Source organism: Marmota marmota, unplaced genomic scaffold (genome assembly GCF_001458135.2).
Source record: "Marmota marmota marmota unplaced genomic scaffold, marMar, whole genome shotgun sequence".
Taxonomy (NCBI): domain Eukaryota; kingdom Metazoa; phylum Chordata; class Mammalia; order Rodentia; family Sciuridae; genus Marmota; species Marmota marmota.
In genome coordinates, this window is record NW_025999871.1 from 675177 (window position 1) to 689588 (window position 14412).

Consider the following 14412-nt stretch of genomic DNA (forward strand, 5'->3'; position numbering starts at 1 on the left):
AGCAGGCCCCTGGGCCTCCCAGGCTTACCTCCGAAGACTACTCTTAGAAATGACTCCCACAGTCTGCTGAGGAAAAGCCAAGTATTTATTTTTGCCAAATGTTCCCTGTTTTTGAAAGCGCCTGAGAGGTGTTTGTCAGGAGGTGTGGGTGACTCATGCAGACACTTGAAGACAGAGCTGGCTATTTTTGCCCCAGACTCTGAGGAGGTGGGGATGGGGGGCAGGGTGCCCATCACAGGGATGTAGGTGCTCAGGATGACTCAAGGTGACCTACAGCAGGACAGGCCCAAGGCCCAGGCAGTGAGTACTGATGCAATGAAGCCCTTGTGAAACAGACATTCCAAAAGTTGTAAATATGGTTGCAGATAAATCCATAGGCCCCAGAGGCAGGGTCTCAGGCTGCTGGGGTTCTCATTAACTGCGCAGTCTCTGATCCTCTCACAGATTATATTATAGTACCAGGGCTATGGGGAGAGAGTACTTCAGTCAATGTTGACATACCCTTCCCATCAGACTTCAGGGCCTGACCATGAGACCACTGCTTCAGCACCCTATCCCCTGCCCCTAGTAATGGCATTTACTTTTTCTGGGATTCCCCCAAATCTCTTTCAGCACTCACCAATGGAAGCTGAGTGTCCCAGGCTGTTGGTGCTCAGAAGTCTCAAAGCCTGAGAATAGTTTCCCCTGCCCTCATACTCCACTGGGTCCTCTTCTCCGGGGTCCCATTCCTGGCTTGGAGAAAGGCCACAGAGTTCCTAGAATGAGGGAGCCATAGCCTGTCTCTCTTACAGTATAGTACCATACCCTGGAACTTTTGCCCTTGGCTGACCCCTGCACTCTAGGATTTAAAGGCACAACTATGGAGTGGCTCTGCAGTGTCCCTTCTTTCTAGGCTCTCACTGGGCAGGAGCCCCAGAGGGGACCTCACACATACCACAACCTGTGCAGAGGCAGAGGCTTCCAGGCAAGGCAGCAGGCCAAAACCAGGGAGCTCAGCCTGGGGGACAGATCCACAATGGCCCCCATGTTCTAACCTTGGCCCTAAGGACTGGGGGAACAGAAGAAGGATGTGGCCTCAAATGCCAGAGAAGCCACTTTGGCTGCAGCACAGAGAGGGTGTAAGGTAGTGGGAGGCAGGTGGTCAGGTTAGCCAGGCATGTTGAGGTCTAAGAAGTTCTGGGGAGCCCCAGGGCAGGACAAAGGGTGAGGGAAAAAAACAACTGGAGAGCTGGCTATGGATAGAGGCTCCAACTGCATTCTTGGGAGCCATGGGAATCTTTGGAATTTATGATGGAGAGGGACCTGGGGTAGTCTGAGTTAGGAAGGTCATGGCAGGGTGGTGAGCTTGGGCATGAGCCGTGGCCCAGCAGACACCAGGAGGCTGTACCTGAGCAGGGCAGGCAGGGTGGGAAGAACTGCACCTTTTAGTTGGGGGTGGAGGAGCTCAAAGAGAATCTCCACTGAGGACAGTTAGAACTTTCATCCCTGGGCACTTGTCACTTCACAGGTCTCAGTGGCAAATGTAATTTGTGCACAGTCTGATATTCATTCTCCGTGATAAATAAGGCGCTTGTTTTTGCCTCACCAAACAGGCCTGCTCCCCTCTCCCACAGCTGCTGCCCAGCTGGCCAATGATGTGGAAGCAGCCAGGACATTGCTGTCACGCTTGGCTTCTAGCCAGGCACCCACTGAGCTTTCTCCTTGCTCCCCAGCTTCCTCCATCTGCTGCTGCCTCCAGTTTCCTCTCTCTGCCATTCTTTTACTCATTCATTCTTTGACCCAGCAAGCATTTGCTGAGCACTGTTCTAGGTGTCAGGGTGCAGCAATCAGCAGGAGTAGGCAAGGCAGTCCCCAGAAGAACTCACAGACCCATGAGGAGTACATATAATTCAGACCTGGATAAATGCCACCAGAAAAATGAAACAAGGTCCATTGTAAAGGGGGACTAGACAGTAAGTGTGTGTTGACCAGAAGTCAGGAAGGCCTCCGAGGGAAGATGAGGGGGCAGCCAGGGGAGGAACTGGGGAAAGGTGTTTCTGGTGGAAGAACAACAAGCCTGGAGCCCTGAGAAAGGAATGAGCATCTCACCCTAAGCAAATGTGTCATATGTAATTCCTAATCCTAAGGATTGCAAGACATTATCCTACATGCATGCAAGAAGGCAGCAAAGGGAGAATTGGGGGACCAGGTCAGAAAAGTGGGCTTGGAGCTCAGTCATATAGGACCTTCTGGGACAGCAGAAGGGCCAGGGCAGGTCATGAGATACAGCCAAAGATGGTGCTGAGCAAATCCCAGGCCTGTGCTGGGCACATTTGCTCACAGCCTGTCCATACTTACACAGGGTTATTATTGTCCTTGTTTTGCATGGGGGAAACTGAGGCTCAGAGAGGAACCAGCCCAGAATTCAAATGCTTCTCATGTCTACCTGTCTCCAAATCTCCCTTTCCCAGCTGGCCAACCCTTGCCAGTTCTTACCTTATTGCCCCCAATGCTTACAAAACCCTTTGTTCACTTTCTTCCTGGAATAGTCACATCCAAAATGCATAAATGACCTGCACCCTGTTATGGCATTTTCAAAAGCTTCTCCTAGGAAGAGACACTGAAACTGACCTTCAAGGGGAACAAGGAAGAAGGGTGTTCTAAGAGAGGAAGAAGGGTAAAGCCTGTGTCTTCATCTGTTTTCTGTTTCTGTAATAAAATACTTGAGACCAAGTAATTTATAAGCATAGAGGCTTATCATTGTCCTAGAGCATGGTGCCAGCATCTGTAAGGGCCTCCTTACTGCATCCCAACATGGTGAGGGAATCACATGGTGAGACAGAGCAAGCTTGCTAGCTCAAGTCTCTTCCTCTTCTTTTAAAGCCACTAATGCCTTCATGGGGGCCCCACCCTCATGACCTCTGTAATTACCAGGTTCCTGGATACAGAGTATCCATTCTGGAGGCCACAGAAGCCAACTGCATGTGGAAGGTGCTATAATTTGAATCTGGCTTATCCTCTCTGAAATGCATGTTGAAATTTAATCCCTATTATGTTAAGAGGTGGGACCAGATGGGACCTTCAAGAGATGATTAGGGTTTTGCCCCCATGAATGGATTAACCCATTGATGCAGTAGTGGGTGAATGGATTAATGGGTTATCTTGAGAGTATGTCTGCTATGTAAGTCAGTTTGGGTAGTGGTCTCTTGTACACTATCTAATTACTTCCCCAAAGTCCCACCTCCAGATATAGCTTGGGAGAATAAGTCTCAAATGCATGAACTTTGGGGAGACACATTCAAACCATAGCATCCTGATACAAAAGTGATGCATATCCTATTTGGGATGCAGCAAGCAGGTAGTTAGGCTGATGTCATCTTGTCCAGCATTTCTCATAAAATCAACATACTTATTAAAATTAATACATTTTAAATGAAATTTTACATTCCTACCTAAATCACCAGAATGACTTCCCATAAATAGAAAACAACCCATAAAAGTTAATGTAATAAACACAAATGTTCCTCATTTAAAAAGATAAAAATTATAACATAAATACGAACACCAGCATTCTGGTCTAGGCTGGTGTAAGTACATTTCACTCTCTCTCACTGAATACAGCTAGAAATCTGACACTGAATACAGCTAGAAATCTGACAGAATGCATGAACAACTATGTGAGGAATTAAAAATGAAATATTAGGCAGATTGGGAAATAAAAGCAGAATTTGAAGTACCACCAACCTGGAAGTGACTCTATAATTTTTCCTAACTTAATTGGCCCAGACTGAACTCAGGAAGCCTGAAACATGAAAGGGACATCAGGACTCACAGAGGCTTCCAAGAGAAACCCTCTGGTTGTGGCTCAAGGAAGGAGAAAGGGGTCCTCTTATTATTCAGAGAGAGTAGGAAAAAATCCATTAAAAAATTTGTTTCTGTGTTCCCTCACTCCCTAGCCACAAGCAGTCCCATGGGAGCATTGCACGGACCCTGTAAGAGCCTCAAACTCAGAGTGAAGCAAAACCTTCCCTTCTGAGTAGAGAACCTACTGTCCCAAAGAGGGTAGGGTGAACCCACTGTTTCTATTTCCCCCTATCCTCCTAGACTCAGGGAAGTGCACACCAGAACAGGGTAAGTAAAGCCCTAGTTTTCTTGCCAAAAGACCAAAAGGAGAAGCCTCGGGAAACTGGAAAATACCATAGAGACTGCAGAGAGGGAGGAACTTGGAAAAGCAACCCCATGAAGTTGTTTATAACTCCTAGCTTATCCTCAAGCTGCATGAGCATGAATCTGACCCTAAACAGCACACCATAGGCTTTGATACCTGAAGTACGAAATAAACCACTGTCCTGGTCTCACACTGGTCATTAGGTATCACACATATTTCAATACCAATTTTCAACGGCATTGAAAATAACATTAAAACCATAAATAACCCCACAGAAGCCTGGTCAGAACTTTGAGCCTGAAATTAACTAGATCAATTGCCTGCTAAATATTCTCCACAAGATTCAAATAAATACCCAAATTCCATAATTTAGTATTCAAAATGTACAGAACATCATTCAAAACTGACATGTAAAAAAATCAGGAAAATCTTTGCTTATACAGGAAAATATAATGAACAGATACCAAACCAAGATGAAGCAAGTGAATTATTTGGGCTGGGGTTGTGGCTCAGTGGTACAGCTCTTGTCTAGCATGTGTGAGGCACTGGGTTCAATCCTCAGCACCATGTAAATAAATAAAATAAAAGTATTGTGTCCATCTATAACTAAAAAACATATTTTTAAAAACGTTGGAATTATTTGACAGAGATTTTAAAGTAGCTATTATAAAAATCCTCCATCAAGTAAGGGGAAATGCTCTTGAAACAAATGGAAAGTTAGACAGTCTCAGCAAAGAAATAAGATATAAGGAAGAAACAAATGAACATTTTAGAACTGAAAGACACACTAACCAAAAATTTGAAACTCACCCAGCACAGTGGCCCACGCTTGTAATCCCAGCAACTAGGAGACAGAGGCAGGAGAATCACAGGTTCAAAGCCAGCCTTAGTAACTTAGTGAGGCCCTAAGCAACTCAGAGAAACCCTGTCTCAAAATAAAATATTAAAATGTTTCAGGATGTGGCTCAGTGGTTAAGCACCCCTGGATTCAATCCTGGGTACCAAAACAAAATTAAAACTCACTGGTTAGGCTCCAGAGCACAATGAAAATGACTGGGAAAAGGACCAGGGATATTGATAATAGTTCAATAGAAGTGATCCACTCTGAACAACAGAGAGACAATGAAAGAAAAGTTCATGGAATTTCAGGCACCTGTGGGACAATAGCAAAAGAAGGAATGTTTGTGTCACCAAAGTCCAAGAAGGGCAGGAGAAAGAGTGCCATAAAGAAAAAGGATTTGAAGAAATGATAGCTGAAAACTTCCCAAAGACATGAACCCACATATTCAAGAACCCCAAAACAAGATGAATCCCAACCAGAATACAACACAAATTCATGACCAGGCACACCATAATCAAGCTGAAAACCAAAGGGGTAAAAAATGTAAAGCAGGCAGTAAAAATTGATGTTTTACTTAAAAGGGAAACATGATTCAAATGACTGTGGACTTCTCTTTATAAACCTTAGCAACCAGAAGTGGAACAACATTTTTAACTTCTAACTAGCAACCTATAATTCTATAAAAATTACCTCCTAAAATATCCTTCAGGATACATGCTCAGATGAAGCAAAACTAAGAGAATTTGTTGCCAACAGAACTGCTCTGAAAGCATTGCTGAAGAAGTTCTGACAGAAAGGAAATGAAACTCGAAGTCCACTTGCACACCAGGAATGAAGGAAGAGCAACAGAAATTGATAAATACCTGTGTAAATGGCAGAGTAGTCATCCCTGAATCCTTAAAATATGTTTAACAGTTGGAAACAAGATGACATTGTCAGGTGATGTTTTCAATAGATGTGGTTGTAACATAAAAGAGACCTACATATAAATAAGGGATGGTAAAACTTCCTACAGAGTGTTAAGTTTTCTATATTTCACTTGAAGTTGTGAAATATTTATTCCAGAATGTTTTTGTTTGTTTGTTTGGTACTGGAGATTTAATCTAGGAACCCTTTACCACTGAGCTACATTTCCAAACCCCACCCCTTTTTTTAAATTTTGAGACAGGGTCTCGCTGAGTTGCTTAGGGCTTCACTAAGTTGCCAGGGCTGGCGTTGAGCCTGCAATCCTCAGCCTCCCAAGTTGCTGGAATTACAGGTGTGTGCCACAACACCTGGCAAAATATTTATTCTAAATAGACTGCAAAGCATTAAAGTATGTACATTGTAATGCCTAGTGCTACCATGAAAAAAAAAATACCAAAGAGATGTAATTTTAAAACTGAATATAAAATGGAATTTAAAAAAATCAAATAATTCAAAAAAAAGGCAGAAGGAAGGAAACAAAGAATGAAAATAAGGGGAGCGAAAAAAATAAAGAGGCAGCAAAAAGAAAAAAAAAAGAATCATTACTCTGATTTGAAAACTGCTCTAAAGAATAAGTCAACTAATAAAGAAAACTAGTAGCCCGCATCCAAATCATCAACAGATATATTAATTGTAAATAGTATAAATATACTTATTAAAAGACAAAAGTGTCAGGAGAGGTTTATTTCTTGACTGATATTTTTATTTTTTATTAGAGATTTATAGTTGTACATAACAGTTGGGTTCATCCCAATAAATAGGATAGTTTTTTTTTAAATGATTCAATTTTTTGTTGCCTAAAAAAAAACATTTCAAATAAATTGCATAGGTAATTTAAAAGAAACAGAATGGAAGAAGATACTAAAACATTCAAAATCCTATTATTGTGATCATCATCCTCATCCTAGGATGGCTATTTTAACAACAGGCAAAGTAGACTTCAAGGCAAAGAATATTTCCAAAGATAAATATGAACATTAATAGCAATCAAAGAGACATTTATGAAGAGGACATAATAATCCCAAATGTGCACATACCTAACAACAGAGCTTCAAAATGGATGATGCAAAACAGATAGAACTAAAATCAAAGTAGACAAATTCACAAATATAAAGACTTTTAACACACTTCTCTCATTCTTAGAATTAATAGAAATCAGCTCTAAAAAATAAACCTACTAATAAATAAAACTAATAACCCCCATACAAATACATCAACAGATATATTAATTGTAAATAGTATAAATATACTTATTAAAAGACAAAAAAGCATCAGGATAGGTTTATTGATTGATTGATATTTTTAGATAGAGAAGAACTGAACAGCAACAGCAACCAACTGGATCCAATTGACATTTACAGCACAGTCACTCCAAAAGAAAAGCAGAGCACACATTCTTTTTAAGTGCATGTGAAATATTCACCAAAATAAAATCATATCTGGGAACATAAAATTCACTTTAACAATTATAAAAGCATCAAACGCATACAAATATTTTCTGATAATAATGCACTTTGATTAAAAATCAAATATAGAACAATAACAGAAAAATCTGCACACATTTACTTGTAAACATTCCTAAGTTTATAGGTAAGAGAGAGAGAAATTTGAAAATATTTTTAAATGAAAATGCAGCATTTCAAAATTTGTAAGAAATACCTAAAACAGTACCTAAAAAGGCTAAATTCTTACATTAGAAAGGAAGAAAGTTCCCTAATCAGTAATTGAAATTGTTACTTTAAGAAACTAGAAAAACAAAAAACAAAAAAACAAGACAGACCCAAAGCAAGCCAAATAAAGGAAACAATGAAGATCAGTATAGAAATTAATGACCCTTGGGCTGGGGTTGTAGCTCGGCGGTAGAGCGCTTGCCTCACACGTGCAAAACCCTGGGTTCGATCCTCAGCACTACACAAATAAATAAATAAATGAAATAAAGATAGTGTGTCCAACTACAATAAATAAAAAAAGAAAGAAAGAAAAAGAAATTAATGACCCTGAAATCAGGTCCTCTGCCTTCAGAATTGCTGACCCATCTGGTCAGTATTTGCCTCCCAAAAGATACACTGGGCAAGGCAGAGGGAGAACCCTCTCCCACCTACTGCCAATCCCTATTTTTCAGGGCCTCCCTGCAACTTTCTCTCCCCTAAGCCTAGGAAGCATTTTTCTAATCTGGGGGCTATAAAGGAATTTTGTCTTTTTTCTTTTTAGTTGTACATATTTAAGGTATATAACATTAGTGTTGATAGACATAAATATAAGTGTATTGATTATTATAGCCAAACAAATTTATATATTCATCCTCTCACATAGTTCATTGTTGTTGTTTTAATGGTTAAGAACACCTAAAATCTCCTGTCTTAGTCAATTTCCAGTATACAAAAAATCCTGTTAACTTTACTGGAGGATCTTTGCCTTTATCCATAATGGTTTTCCCACACTTATAAAACTTGAAATCCCAAAAGAAGAGTTCTGTTTTTCTCTGTTCTTTGCAGCTACTTCCTCCCCAGTGCTCTTGGACAGGCTGGCTGTGTGAGAGGGGAAAAGGGAATGTTGGTGGGAAGTCGTCTGTATTTTCTTTATGCTATTAGTATTTTATTTTATTAGTTTTCACTATTTTAAGTGATGTTCCTCCTCCTCTTCTCCCTTCAATATCCACAATTTTCCAGGGTCACATCAAATGCTGGCATGTACCCCTTTCTCAATTTCCTGTCATCGCTCCTGTTGACACATTTCCTGAGTATTGCCACATTATGCTATGTTGTAAATACAGATGCTATAACCTGAATATCAGCATAGCAAAGAAAATGCCTTGATGCCCTTGTAGGAAACATTTATGAATCTACACTAGGGATTTGCCTGGCCTGTATAGGCAGGCTCTTAAGCTGTGTAAAGATTGTTGCCGGTGTAGGTCTCTTAGCACTATAGATGTTCTTCTACTCACTTTTCCCCTCACTTCTCTATACAGAGGTTCATTTTGTATTTCTTAGCTTCCAAAACATTTTCAAATCTTTCTATCACTGCATCATTGGAGACAGGCATATCATATATGACTAACTGAAATGAAGAGCAGTTTTTTCTTCCAAGAGGCAAAGCCTATGTGGGATGATGGGGATGCTGGAATTGGTATTGGGGTAGAAGTCTAGATATGAGCAGAGCAGAAGTCTCCTTACTTCAGGAAGTCGGGTATAGTGATCCCAGGTGGTGAAGCAATGGTCAAAGTATATCACCAACAAAGGAGATTTGTCATCAGTGGGGAGTCTCCCCTTGCCCACAGCCTGAGAAAAACCCTTTGACTAAGAGAGCAACAGCAATATAATATATTGATCACCCTGGTGCCCAGGAGCAGAGGGTGATCAATCTGAAGGCCCCAGAGAACAACTGCACATGGAATGTGCTATGATTTGTATATAACTGGTTTGTCTTGTCTGAAACTCATGTTGAAGTATAATCCCCATTATGAGATATTAAGAGGTGAGACCTTTAAAAAGGGAGTAAGTCTCTGACCTCATGAATGGATTAGTCCATTTATGCAATAATGAATGAATGGATTCATGGGCTAGTGGGTTATCTTGAGAGTGGGTTTTCTGTGAAAGCCAGTTGGGCTAGTACTCTCACACACTCCCTTTCACCATGTGATGCCCTGCACCATCTTGGGACTCTGCCAGCAATAAGGGCATCGTTACCAGATACAACCCCTTGGTCTTGTTCCAGAATCATGAGCCAAAATCAACCTCTTTTCTTTTTAACTTGCCCAGTCTGTGATGTTGTATTATTAGCAACAGAAAACAAAGACAGAAGGCAGTGCTTGCTCTATTGGACCATGGAGGCTTTGCTGACCTCTATCTGTTGTTCTGCCCTAGTTGGAGCCAAATGGTTTCTTTCAGTAGGACCCTGGGTGGGAGTGAGAAGTGCTGACCTGAATCACCAAAAACAGAGATTTACAGGAAACACTCCAAGTTAGTAAGGAAATGGTATCCAGAGACACTTACACTGACATATCCCTGTCCACCCTCCATGGGTTACACATCTGTGTTCATAAGGGATTTTTAAAGCTCATTTTATTAGCCTGGGTAAGTCACAAAAGTCCAAGTTGTTATAATAATAATTTATTATTATTTAAATTACAAATGTGCTTATAGACTCTTTTGTGTTTGATTCATTTTTTTTAATTAATGAGGGGGAAATATTGAAAGGACATTTCTCCATGTTAGTCTCCAAACAAGGCCCGGGATTTACTTTAATCATATAACCTGCATCATCGGTTCAGGGGGAGGAGGGGATGCTGCACTCTTTGGTCAGGTTTACTTACACCCATCCTGCTTCTCTAGCTCCCCTACCCAGGGTCCCAGCCAATGAGGAGAAATGGTTCCTGGAAGTGAGGAAGCATCAGGAATTTGAAATAACATCCCTTCAATATGGTTTGAGGAAGCAATTAGGTGGTATATCTCAACTTCTATAAAAGAGATGGTATCTTTTGACCCAGTTCCTCTCCTTCTAGAAGTGTCTTGGGAAATCATTGAGAATGTGGTCCAGGGAAGAAGAGGACGTTTTCACTCTGTGGAAAGCTCTATTTTCAGTTGCCAATCTTCTGTGGGTCTTTGGTGCTGTTCACTTGTACTGGACAGGTCCCTTCAAGTCAGGCCCTGAGCTTTCAGAAACTGCTTCTGGAGGTGTGGAAACAGCAGGATCTGTCAGCTGGTAACCGAGGGCCATTTGGAGTCCAAAATAACTCAGCCCAGTGCTCCACTCCCCACCAAGTCTGTCAGGTGGCCTCCTAGAGGCAAAGCCAGGTGCATTCCCAATCTTGGCAAGCACGGTCGCGAGCTCAGGAGTACATCCCAGGACCCTCATAGCATCCCTTCAGACACCAAGGAACAGGGAGGAGACTTTCAGAGGACCCAAACTGCAATAAGATGTGCCTCAGCTTTAGGCTTTGCCAGAAGGGAAAGAGGAGGACCCCAGAGTTTGTTGGGCTCTGCACTGCTCAGAGCAGCTGTGTATGAACTGGCATGATCCAGGTCCAAGTGTGGGGAGTGGGGCTGGTCAAAGGTTCTGATGCAAAGTGTGAGGAGGGCTGAGCTGTGGGCTGGAGCTTCTCCTTCATGAGAATCCAACAGGGCATGCTTAGGGAGCTCCGCAACCCCTGGAGACTGGGCCACTTTGGGGTTTCCTAGTATTCAGGTGGCCCTCCCCAGCTCCCAGCCCCTTATCCCAGCTCCCCTGTTGAATCTCCAGGCCATATCTGTTCTCTACTTAACCTTGACCAATTCTTCTTCACAGAACCATGCCCAGGAGTTGGACCTAGAGTTGGGAGCCCAGGCATCCAGGGACGTCCACTAGTCACCAGCAGTGACCTTGTCCACCCACATTACCTCTCAGGGGCCAGGTATGTTCCTCTGTGAAGTGAGCAATCATTCCCACATAGTTGTTTTAAGTACTAAGTGATAGAAAACAGAAGACACATACGCATGATACAGAGTTTTTCTTCTTTGAATTAAAACTCCTGGAGGTCAGAACCTGAATGGGGGAAGTGAGGCAGGTGCTTCACCCAGGACCCTTGGAAATAGGCCTTAGTTCAGTTCCCTACTTCCTAATACAAAGGAGATGGTCCTTGTTCCTGAAGGAGCAGCAGAAGCTGTCTCAAGCAAAGATGCCAATGTGACTCCCTCAATGATGCCCTGAGCCATCAGATACTACCCAGGGGGCACTACTGCCTTGGCCACTGTGATAAAGTAAGGAATGCAGGCCTCTTCTGAGAGCTTCTGGGGCCCCTGCAAGAGAATGGAGTATAACTGAATGGAGACTGAAACAGGAGCTCTGAGGAGGCCAAGCTGCTCGGATCTTTCTCATGGCAGGGGAAGGAAGAGGCCATAAGTTCCTGGTGCTTCCAGACATTTGTAGAGTTATAAGGCCAGCATCGCACTCTACTACTGAGCTAAGCTTCCAGCCCTATTCCAAAAATTTTACAAAGATATAATGGGGAAAAGGAAAGCGAGTTATTGGGCAAGAATGTCTAAAATTCTACACATACTATGGCAAGAGCAGAATAGCTCTGATTTGGAGATGTGGGCTGTCCTATTTCTTTTTTGGTTGCTATACCAGAATACCTGAGAACGGATAATTTATTTTAAAAAAATAGAGTTTTATTTTGGCTCATGGTTCTGGAAGTTGGGTCGTCTAAAATCGTGATTCTTATGAGGACCTCATGCTGTTTCAATTCCTGGTAGCAAGCCAAGGAGCAAATGAGTTTGTGTGGAAGAGGAGAAATCACATTCTATAAGGATTCACTCTCCAGGTAACCAATCCAATCCCATGAGAAAGGCATTAATACCTTTTAACTATCTAATCAGCCTAAATGCCCCACCTATCAGCATAGCCACTATGGCAATCAAGTTGCAGAGAGGATCAACAATATTCAGTCCAGAGCATGAGACTACTATTACCTTCAAGGCCAGCTCAGCAGGGATAATTCCCAGTAGCTATTGATGCCTGGTTGCAGAAAGTCCAGCTAGCAGGCTGGATGAGAAAGATAGTGGGTTATCTGGGCCACAGCCAGCATGGAAATTCTGGTGGACCAGGGGAGCAGAGGCAGCAAGTCTTTTGGGCACAGAGCCTCAGATAGCAGGTGGAACAGTTACCACCTGTATTGCAGTTCCGGCCCCTGGCAGGCAGTGAGTTCCCAAGAGGAGAGCTGACCTTGGGGGCCCAGTCTTCTCTACGGCAGGTGGTGTGATGTTTGCTTTGTTACTCGATCTCATTGGCATTTCTCCCTGTTCCGAGCAGGTGAGGACACTTGTCAGAACTCAGGGGAGTAACTTCCTGGCATGACAGTAGTCCTCACAGGGCCCTCCTTCTGCAGTATCCTTTGCTTCTGTCCCTTCCACCTGCTTAGCCCAGTGCCTGCTCAGGAAAGTTTGCCTGGAGAATATGCCCTCTCTAGTCCCCAGGAAGTAGTGAGAAAAACATTGCCTTGACCAGCCACCTGCAGGATGGGGATTATAAATTGGCCACCTGGGAGCTAGAGATGTCATTTCTAAATGTACTTTTGAAATGCCTCACAGCATGGCCTCCAAGGTGGCTTTTTTAAAAAGCAGAATTATAGTGAGCCCTCTGTATCTGCAAATTCTGCATCCATGGATCCCACCAACTACAGACAGAAAATATTTAGAAAAATATTGTGTCTGTTCAAAATACAAACAAACATTTTTCTTATTTTTCCCTAAATAATACAGTAAAATGATTGTTACATGACACTTACATTGCATTATATATCATTAGAGGTGGTTATAATATATATCATATATATTAGAGATGGTTTAAAGTATATAAGAGGATGTGTGTAAGTTATATGCAAATACTACATCTCTTCTTTTTTCCAATATTGAAAATGGAACCATGGATGTTCTACCACTGAACTATATCCCCAGCCCTTTTTATTTTTTGTTTTGAGATGAGGTCTTGCTAGGTTTCCAGGCTGGCCTCAACCTCACCAACCTTCAACCTCAGCCTCCTGAGTAACTTGGGTAATAGGTGTGCATCACTGCCCAGCCAATACTACATTTTTTTAAAATAAAAGGGACTTGAGCATCTATGCATTCTAGTATCCACAGAGATCTTGGAACCACTTCCCATGGATATCAAGGGAAAACTATACCGACCACTCTGAAAGTCAGAATAGAAACATGAGAGTTGGGTCCTGGTGTCCCTTAAACCTGGAAAGTGTGGGCATGTGATCAGCCCCTTGGGAGTCCAGCAAAGCCTGTGTTTTTTCATCACCACATCCCAGGCTACTCTCTAAAAGCCTCACACTGAGGAGAAGTGACAGAGCCTTTAGCACTTTCTTGCCCTGTGTTTTTGTATGGTTGGATGAAGATGAAAGGTACATTCCTAGTACCTTCATCTCTGTCAAAAGCAGGGAAATGAAAAACCCAGCTGTCCTCTAGGCTGTGACTTCTTAACAGTCCCCAGCCCCATCATACTCTTGTCCCTGTAGACATCTTCCAGTCTCCCAGACAAGAGTTAGGCTTAGGTCATCCTGTCCCAGAAACTTTGACAGTGCCAGAGTCCAAGAGCAGAATGGGTTCTGTGCCTGTCAGCATGACCTAGAGAAGGAAGCATCCCAGTTGGGCATTGGTGGAGGTCAGGATGCCCCCCCATTTCAGGGCAAATTGTGGGGGTCCTCTCCCTTCTGTCCACCTTCTTTTCTGTAACCAAATCCCAGGCAACCCATGCTAGGTGTCCCCTTAACTGTTGCATGAGCCTGAGGACCTCTAGCTATGGACCTGATGCAGGATGAGGAAACCTACATGTACCTAGGCAATGGGAATAGATGTAGGCAGGGAAACTGAGGCAGAAGTGCATGCCTAGACCAAAGGCAGGAAGGGGAAATCTGACACAGAAGCCATTCCAGCCTCCTCCCACAGCTAGCCTGCCACAGGTTTGGCTCTTATGTCAG

General features: G+C 42.7%; 1 protein-coding gene across 4 annotated transcripts in view; it reads left to right on the forward strand.

Annotated features, from left to right (window-relative positions):
* Rasgef1c (RasGEF domain family member 1C) overlaps positions 1–14412 on the forward strand; it is an 81912-nt gene that overhangs the window by 29572 nt on the left and 37928 nt on the right. For 3 of the 4 annotated variants that reach the window (XM_048784613.1, XM_048784630.1, XM_048784635.1), the window contains exon 2: positions 11238–11343. The exons of the other annotated variant lie outside the window; for it this stretch is intronic. The gene's annotated coding sequence lies outside the window, so the exon portion shown is untranslated. The remainder of the gene's footprint in view (positions 1–11237; positions 11344–14412) is intronic. 4 annotated transcript variants of the gene reach the window in all.